Source organism: Etheostoma spectabile, chromosome 9 (assembly GCF_008692095.1).
Source record: "Etheostoma spectabile isolate EspeVRDwgs_2016 chromosome 9, UIUC_Espe_1.0, whole genome shotgun sequence".
Classification (NCBI taxonomy): domain Eukaryota; kingdom Metazoa; phylum Chordata; class Actinopteri; order Perciformes; family Percidae; genus Etheostoma; species Etheostoma spectabile.
The window spans coordinates 34,502,451-34,511,290 of NC_045741.1; the positions used below are offsets into that span (position 1 = coordinate 34,502,451).

General features: G+C 40.4%; 1 protein-coding gene across 1 annotated transcript in view; it reads right to left on the reverse strand.

Moving 5' to 3' along the window:
* The window catches only part of tle2a (TLE family member 2, transcriptional corepressor a), a 46,465-nt gene extending 45,426 nt beyond the window's left edge, over window positions 1–1,039 (reverse strand). The window contains exon 1 of the mRNA XM_032526929.1: window positions 867–1,039. The gene's annotated coding sequence lies outside the window, so the exon portion shown is untranslated. The remainder of the gene's footprint in view (window positions 1–866) is intronic.
* Window positions 1,040–8,840: the final 7,801 nt, after the last annotated feature.

An 8,840-nucleotide genomic window follows, 5' to 3' on the forward strand; every position in this document is an offset into this window, starting at 1 on the left:
TTTTGCATCCAAAGGAAGACAAGGAATGAAGGCTAGTAGAGAATTAAAGGATATGTTGATGTTTACAGCGTTTGCTCCAAAATTAGAAAAGATAGAACTTTATGTATCTCAGAGGATATTGTGCATTATTAGTAGGAAAGAATGCGAATACAATGAGTGTGAATACAAAATATTAATAAAGGTGCAAGTATAACTAATCATTAAAAAGATATCCCAAATCCACATCATTCAAAAAATACACAATGCATAAAAAATATGTCTAAAATCAGGTAAGTAGCAATTAACAAAAGATAGCAGCCTAACATTTATGGTTGACAAAATGACACTTGAGATGCTGCCCTTTCCCTAAACTGCACTAATCAGCCACAGTTGAGAAGAGTGAGGTGTGTTGGATAGAGGCAGTAAACAGGTACATGAAATGGATCAATAATATCTGGCTCCACAGACCAACTTTCATATCAAAACTCAAATACTGTGTTGTTGCAGAGCCTCTTGTGGTTTATTGTTATTTTTCACCATAGACGGTGGTTTACCTGTACACATCATAAACTGTACAGTCCACGGCACACATACAGACAACAAGCTAGCTAACACTGCATTATATTGCCACCTGCTGTCCAACAGAAGTACTGCAGTCAGATGAATAAAGTTGCCAAGATGTGTATATAGCAGTAGTAGTACCAGGGCGAAACACTGGAACTTAATTAGTAAGTTATTGACAAGACTACATGTTAATACAGCTGTTAAAGGTGTATATGTCCAATGGTGGAGAATAACTGGTTTTGTAATGGCAGCAATTTGAATTAAACCAGTGATTATCTGACTTAGATGTCGGTACAACCTCCGGAAGTTAAAAGTTAACTTACCTGCTAGCATACCTGGCAACAGACAGTAATCAGCTCTTCATTGTACCTGCAGATAATTCATATATTTACTACTTGTCCGGGTCTTAATACAATGGTAAAACTTTCTACAGTGAGTGACGCGAAAGCAGTGAGGTAGTAGCTATATGCCAAACTGTGTAGAGTCGTAAAGACGCCATTTTCAGGCAGCAGGCTGCAATTATAACCTTATACCACACGGTGTCACCATTACACTGTAAATGCTGAGCTGTCAAAAAGTCAATTTAGTTTTCGTATCAGAAATTTTGTGTGTGTGTGTGTGTGTGTGTGTGTGTGTGTGTGTGTGTGTGTGTGTGTGTGTGTGTGGTGTGTGTGTGTGTGTGTGTGTGTGTGTGTGTGTGTGTGTGTGTGTGTGTGTGTGTGTGTGCACCAAAGTGACACTGCAATGGGTAAGGACACAATGGCCGTAATGCTATAGGAGCTTTTGGTTTTGGCTCGGTGGTGTGAAGTTGTAAAGGGACAATTCTGTCAAACAAATGTATGCGGACTGCCACTAAACACATGCTCACCTACACACACCTGTATCAAAGGGCAAAACAGTGGAAAGTGCCTGAGGGAGCAGCAGCATCCCTTTATTATCACAACTTAGGCTAGGCCTACTTACTATCCATACAGTGGGCAAATAATCACCAATCAGCAAAACATCAGGAGGGAGATTTTTGAATGACATGACAAAAAAAGTTCACAGCCCAGAAAACCTCAGAGATGATTTAATCCCTCTGTAGTTTCTAAAAGCAGCATCAAATTGTAATGATGATATATGCACTAAATATTGCCCTAATTGACATTGGATGTGTGTGTGCGTGTGTGTGTGTTTGAATATGTAGGTATGGTTAGTCAGCACACAGTGGATTGCATTATTTTCCTCAGAGGCTTATTCTCACACTCACAAGCAATTAAATCCTGGAATATGATTTAATCACAGCCTCTTTCACAAACAAGAAGCCTACTGAGTGTCATGGGGGGATTTACTAAACTAATTATAATTCAGCAATTATGGCAGTCAAAATAAATCTTGGTTCACACCTTCACTGGTGTCCTTCACCTAGATAGTGTCTGTGGACAGAGCTATAAAGTAGAAATAATATAGTCCAAAAATACTCCATTATAAGTTAAAAGTCCTTAGTTCAAAATGTTACTTAAGTAAAAGTAGAGAACTATTATTAGCAAAATGTGCTTGAGGTAGCATAGTACTCTTAATGCAGAATGTCTCTTTTAAGAGTATTATATTATTATAGAATATTTGGCTATATTATCCTGTTTTTATCACTTAGAAATACGTGTAAGAGCATTTAAATGTTGCTGTTCCCCAATTTAGAGCTAATTTTAGATACTTTCTAAACTGCTAAATAGATTAGTAGTTTTGTACGTCATTATATCATATGATTTTATATTTAAAAAGTAACCGAGTTTCAAATAAATGTGATGAAGTGAAAAGTGCAACAATTCCCTCTGAAATGTAGTGGAGTAGAAGTATAAAGTTAAATAAAACTGAAACACACAAGTCACCTCAAAATTGTACTTAAGTACAGTAAGTAAATGTACTTAGTTACGTTGCACCCCGGCCTGTGACTAAAACTATGTGATTATGTTTATCATACAGCATCATATCAGTTGGTAGATGCAGTGCTCTGACTGCTGTGAATGTTAATTCTAAAAACAATACTAGTACAGCAGGCGCTCAGGTTTGTGGTTCATGCTAATACATAGGTACTATTCCAGCAGGTTTTGAATTGGTGATTATTCAGGTCTAAGGATGTCTTGACAGCTAGGTTAGATCGGTCACAGCATCAACTGGAAACATTCTTCTTCTTCTGCAAAGTAACATAAACCTAAAAACTCCTCAAATTTGTACTGTACAGTACTTAACCTATCACTATGATCAAGTTGGTGACAGGTCTGGGTCCCCGAAATCTGTAATATATTATTAACTGTGTTTTACCTTCCTAAGTGCTGTATCATAAGGTCAAATTGAGGACTTTTGAAGCCATAATGTTTACCTCATGGTAGTCCAAGAAATTAAATATTTAATGCTCCATCTACACAGTTTTTCACAATGTAATCAGAAAACTCAGCCACAGACTTTTATTTGTCTTTCTTTAACCACGTTAGCGTCTTATTACTGAGGTTAAATGCCAGTTCTTTTTTTCTTTATTTTCCTCCTCCAGTTCTTTTTTGCTTGCACTTTCCTCTCTTCAGAAGATTGTTGAATTTTAGGAATATGAACCATCTTCTCCTTTTCCTTCCTGGCCGGTAGCATGTACACTAACATTTTCCCTGCTTTCATTCACTATTCCCTCTCACTCTGCAGATTCCTGGCACGAGAAGGCATCTTGTATTTTCCAGGGGAGACCAGCTGGCTGTTGAGCAGACCCAAGCCTCCCACTTCCCCTTGTGGTCCTTCTCTCTCTCTGCTGCAGCTACATGGACAACAGCTACAGAAGGGATAAGCCCATTTTAAAACCATTGTGGTTACAATTAAAGCTCAATTATTGACCGTCTAAAGAGAACATATCCATAAGGGAACATATCCAATGTAATGGGATTTTCTAGCAAGAATGGGATCTGTTTCAAGAATCAGATGCCAGTCTTCTCCTGGCGCTTTTGTGTTAATAGATATCGTCATTCTGAGTCCAACTCACATGTAGCAAGAAACATTAGAGGCCTAAATCAATTTCCAGTACAGCCACAGGATTTATTATCGGCAGGAGAATGTGTTATCACAAAGACAGACCACATTTGGAGTAACTATGTAAACAGGAGTGTTAAATGACAAGTTCAGAATGATATACAACCCCCTAGTACCCCACTGGGGGTGAGTACTCAACGTAGCTGATTTAGTAACTAGTCAGACCGTTTAGTTTGGGTTCTACAAAAATGTAGTTAAAGTGTCACTTAGGAAAATATGTTGGTGTTTGTGAATTACCATCTCTAAATTGTAAAATTGCTGAGTTAGGGGGTTTGCCTTGTGTATGTTGAGCTTGCTGATGGGTTAAATCCACACATACATGTTATGCTAGACCTGTATCTCCTCTCTGGCCCCATATGATAATACATAACTCTCTGCAATCTAAATTTGAAAACCTTAACATAACATAACAGCATTATAAAAATGCCTTGGGTTAAATACCGTAATGTAGCTGTGTGAGAGACACATATTCCATGATGGGTGGTCTCTGTATGAGCCCATGCATGAGTGCTTTACAGTATGTCACTGTATATTAGTCACTGTATATTAGTAGTCATTTTTTTAGTGTAAACTTGGGACATAAACAAAACTCCACCTTTCCTGGTTATCGTTTTTGTGCATTAATAACTGCAGCCTGTATTCATCCATGTGGCCTGAACTACACTGTGCTGTTCCCCTTTGGAATGACATCATTCCAAAGGGGAACAGGACTTCGGGCTGTTTCCCAACAGAGGCCCTGTCACGCACGGCCTCCAGCAACACGGTTTGTTTACCTCTCCGTGTCGCTACTATTCCACAGCGGGACACATTTTCCCCTTGACCATTAATCTATAAAGTCTTGCATGACTGACGTGGTCAAGGGCGAACGACGTGAACCTCCTGCGAGGCAAGAGGAATGGTGTGTGTGTGTGTGTGTGTGTGTGTAAATGTATAAATATATAAATCCCTCATGGGGGTCACTGGTGGTAGTGGTGAGGATGGCTAGCAGCCAGATAAGGTACTTCTGCTCTGGCTCTCTCTCTGTCTCTCTCTCTGTCTCTCTCTCTCTCTCTCGGCTGCCTGAAAGAAATGTGCCATTATCCAGCAAGGCCCTTACAGCCGGGCCCCCGAGCACAGAACTGCTGTATAAGACGACATGCAAACGCCAAGAGACTGGAGACTGGATGCTGGAGACGAGAGAGCTTCAGATACCTCCTCAGACTGTTTACGACCACCTCTGCTACGGCCAAAAGCTGCTCCTGCCCCACTACCTTTCCCTCACTACTCCTTTCTTTCCAATAGGTCATTGCCTGTGAGAGTGAAACGTCTGCAAAACACACCGGCTGTGTAGGCATTCCTGAGTCCAAACTGGACTGATCTGTAGAAAACTAAGTACGTTTTGAGAGCGCATGTGCATGCACTCCAGCCTAGAGTCTCTTCCAGCAGTTTAGAGTGCAGCTCAATTCAAACTCCCTCTCTTAGATACTGGCATTACATTAGTGGTGGATAATGTAGCCTAAAAATCTGCGAACATTTGTCCTGGCTCACTGTTCCTTAGACAATTAAGTATTACTTGATATGCTCCAGACATGAGCATTGTAGCTAAAAGCCAAACGTACATTTATCCTGACATCATCCTAAAGCCTAGAATAGGATATTATTGTTTTTATCAGCCACTGTTCACAATCTTTCCTCACTTATTTCTTAATTTGTTTTTAATCAGTCATCCCGGTCAGAACTCGGGTGGTAAAGTGCATGAGCAGATTTCCTCCTCATCCCTGGGGATACCCAAGTGGCCTCAAGGCAGCAGCTGGGAGTTGTAATCACTCTATTATGTGCAGGGTCAGTTCTGGACTTAAGGGTCATTGGTCCCCAAACATTTAGACAGAACTGGGTTTGAAACGGAAACACCAGGGCCCACTAAAGGAACCAGTTGTAGTGTCTGCAGAGTAGTGCCTTGTTGCTCAAGGAGCTGGCCAAAGCTCAACATGAGACAATTACTTATTGACTCAACAACTGTAAAGCAAATTTAATATTTGACTGGAGAGAACAGTGCTTCCAAAACCCCAACAAGCCCCCCTATGGATCATACATTTTTTTGAACAATACAAAAATGACAATAAAGTAATTGTATGAAATCAGAATGCTAAATATCAGTTTCAGTAATGTGCAGGAGAACTGCAGCTCCATATTGGAAGTGAAGATTTAGAGGTTAGAATGTGGCTAATCTCTTGTTTTATCATCACTGGATGACAACACCACCGGAGAGCTTTTGGGCCCTGGGAACAAGCTACCTTTGACCCCTGATTAGTTCTTATCAGGACAAGACCAACATTTGCAAATACAATAAAGGATAGGTTATTATATCCAGATACAACTTCTTAATAATAGGATATCAATACATTCATGTCAGCCAGTGAAGATCTTCAATGGGCAAAGGGTTGCTTCAGTAATCCCGTGAAAGAGAATGCAAACTGATGTCTGACTTTAATCCGCTGGGTCCACGTCATCTGATGGTTCCCTTTGTGAGATCCCCACTGTAGCAGTTTGCACAGGGCTAGCTCAAAGATACACCCTTAGCTGACCAATCAGGTTGCACCTCAACAATATGCCCAGGAGGCGGGCTCCAGCCTCCAGTGTGTTGCACGGCGTGGTGGGACCGTATTCATGCTGAACCTTTAGCTGCATGTGGTATGCTCCAAGTGGAGGTATTTTGAAAGAAAGTAAGTGTTTTGGTGCCTCGTCTATTGGGCCACAATTATGTAATATAGTCATCAACTGCTATTACAATGCATCCTTCTACACATATCATAGTTTCATCTTACTCGATCTACTATCCCCCAACTGGAGTAGGGTAACATTATATTTGTGCGGTTAATATCAATTATGAATGCATGTTTTTAAATTAGCATAAACAGGTTTTGGTAGTGTGGTGTGTGAGTTAGTGATAAGAAAAATAGCTTTAACATATTTGCTAATAAATCATGTCATATGCAAAAACACAAACAGCTTCATTGGGGCTGATTTTTTTAAGTGCAAGTAAAATGCTCTCATGGTTCAATGTAGAAAGGAAAAAGTGTTTTGGAAATTGACATGGGCTATTTGGGTCCAAATTGATTGTTTAAATATGTAAGGTCCGTACAAGCTGCGTTATTGAAATGCAATCCGTGTGACTAACACACTGAACCTCAGTAGGTTTTCATGCTTAAACTCTGATCATGAAATAGTTCCCTCAGCACACAATGGGTAGAGCAGACTATTCACCAGATTTAAGTCTTGTGGGTTTAATTATAAAATAATATATTCATACTGTTATTTCAAATTACACAAGGCCATGACACTGGCTGACAATCCTGCATTAATAGTTTTGGTATGTGTGAGTGTGTGTGAATGTTTGTGTGTGGAATAGAAAAGGGGTTAATTAGTGGGCCTCCTTGTAGAGCCAATACTTTTGGCTATATGGGGAATAGCTACTGTCTATAATAGGAAGAGAAAAACAACAGAGACTAGCTGCTCATTTCTGGAGGCATTTTAATTGCTAGAATACAGCGCCAAGCTAAAAATGTCTCCACTGGCCTCCAGCATGAGAAAGTAACAGAAGCTGCTCTCTGTAACACCTCTGAATCAATGCTGCAGAATAATATTACTGCTAAAATACTTTGAAACAAAAAGTACTTAAATAGGGTGGCCTCAATAAAACTAGATTTTCTTGTAACTCCAACTGTCATATAAACTACTGTTGTAGGATACTGTGGACATCTGAGTCTAATCGACATGTTCTTCTTTCACTCACTCAATTCATCACTTCGAAAACAGAAGAAATGACGACACTGTGTGCCTCAGACTGCTCAGCTCATGTAAAATCACTAAGCTGTGACTCCACTGACATTCTCCTGCCCCTTTGACTTTTTTTCAATCAATGAAAGTATGTCCAGAGGGTCAGAAGCACCAGTAGTTCCTGAGGCTGCAGTATTGACTGTCTGTGTCACTGTGGGTGTGTGAGTGTAATGGCGCTTTCCATTGAATGGTACGGCTCAACTCGGCTCACTCTTTTTTTTGGTTTTGCATTAGCAAAAGTTGTGGGTTGTACCAGGTACCTGGTAATTTTCTTTTAGAATCACCTTGGTAACGGTGCCTAGACTCCAAGGTTCATTCTATCAGCTGAGAATCCCCCCTACACCGATGGGACACCATCCCCAGGGGAAAACATGAAGAGGACAAAAAGGCAACAAAAAAGTCAGCCGTGTCGAGCAGAGCCATGCCTTGTAGTGGAAATACGGTATAAATGACTTTCTCTGAGGCAGTTTCCCCCCTTTGATTGCTGAAACGGGATGTAAACTGTTCCACCACGGTGGAAAACGCAAGTTAATAAAGTTAAATTCAACACAGGACGAAGAACAAGAGCAGGCCTGTGCTTTTCATTTATCCACTTCTAATCACGTAAACCAGTTCAGCTCTCCTCCATATCTGTTTCAGTTTTATGCCACCCTCCCCCGGATTCCCATTGCTTCTCATGTTGCCTCTCTACATTCTCTCTTCCTCTTTGGCAGTTTCTGCAGAGACCTCAACGAGACACTGCCCTTAGCTTTAGTCTTGTTACCCGGGGTTTCCTGATTCATTTGACTGACTAATTTCCATCCATTTGATGATCCCACTTTTCTCCAACTTCAATTTAATCTCATTAAATTATTGAGCAATTTCCTATATGAAAAACACTCTTGAACAGTCAACAAGGCCAAGAGGAAGTGGGAGAGTCATCTACACTATATAAGGGATCCTCAATTGGGAGCAAAAAGTTTTAAAATGCCCAAAAAATTACAAATATTCATTATTTCAGGAATCAGGATCCATAATTTCTAGCTGCTTCCTTGTCCTACATTCTTTCTTCTCTCCTGTTTCTGGTCCTGAAATTCCAGCCTGAAACCATATGGTAGTCGCCCACAGGGACACTGACCAAAGTTGGCTCAACGGTTGAGTATATAACATTCACCGTTGTCTACCACAGCATGAAAATACTGGCAGCAGAGTCTTTTCTGTCATGCTTTTCTGGTTCCAGCGCTGAGGTTTTCCCGAAACCGCTCATCTCGAGAGCCACTTCTCACCCGGCTCTGGGTCATTCACAGAATTTGCTCCCTGTGGACCAAACCATTCATGATTTGTGATGGTTTCTAAGAAATTATCTATTTTCTGTGTTTGTGTCAACACTTTTGTCAGCAGATCAGATATACAACATTATTTTGATATGAATCTATTTCCATGCTGGCACTACA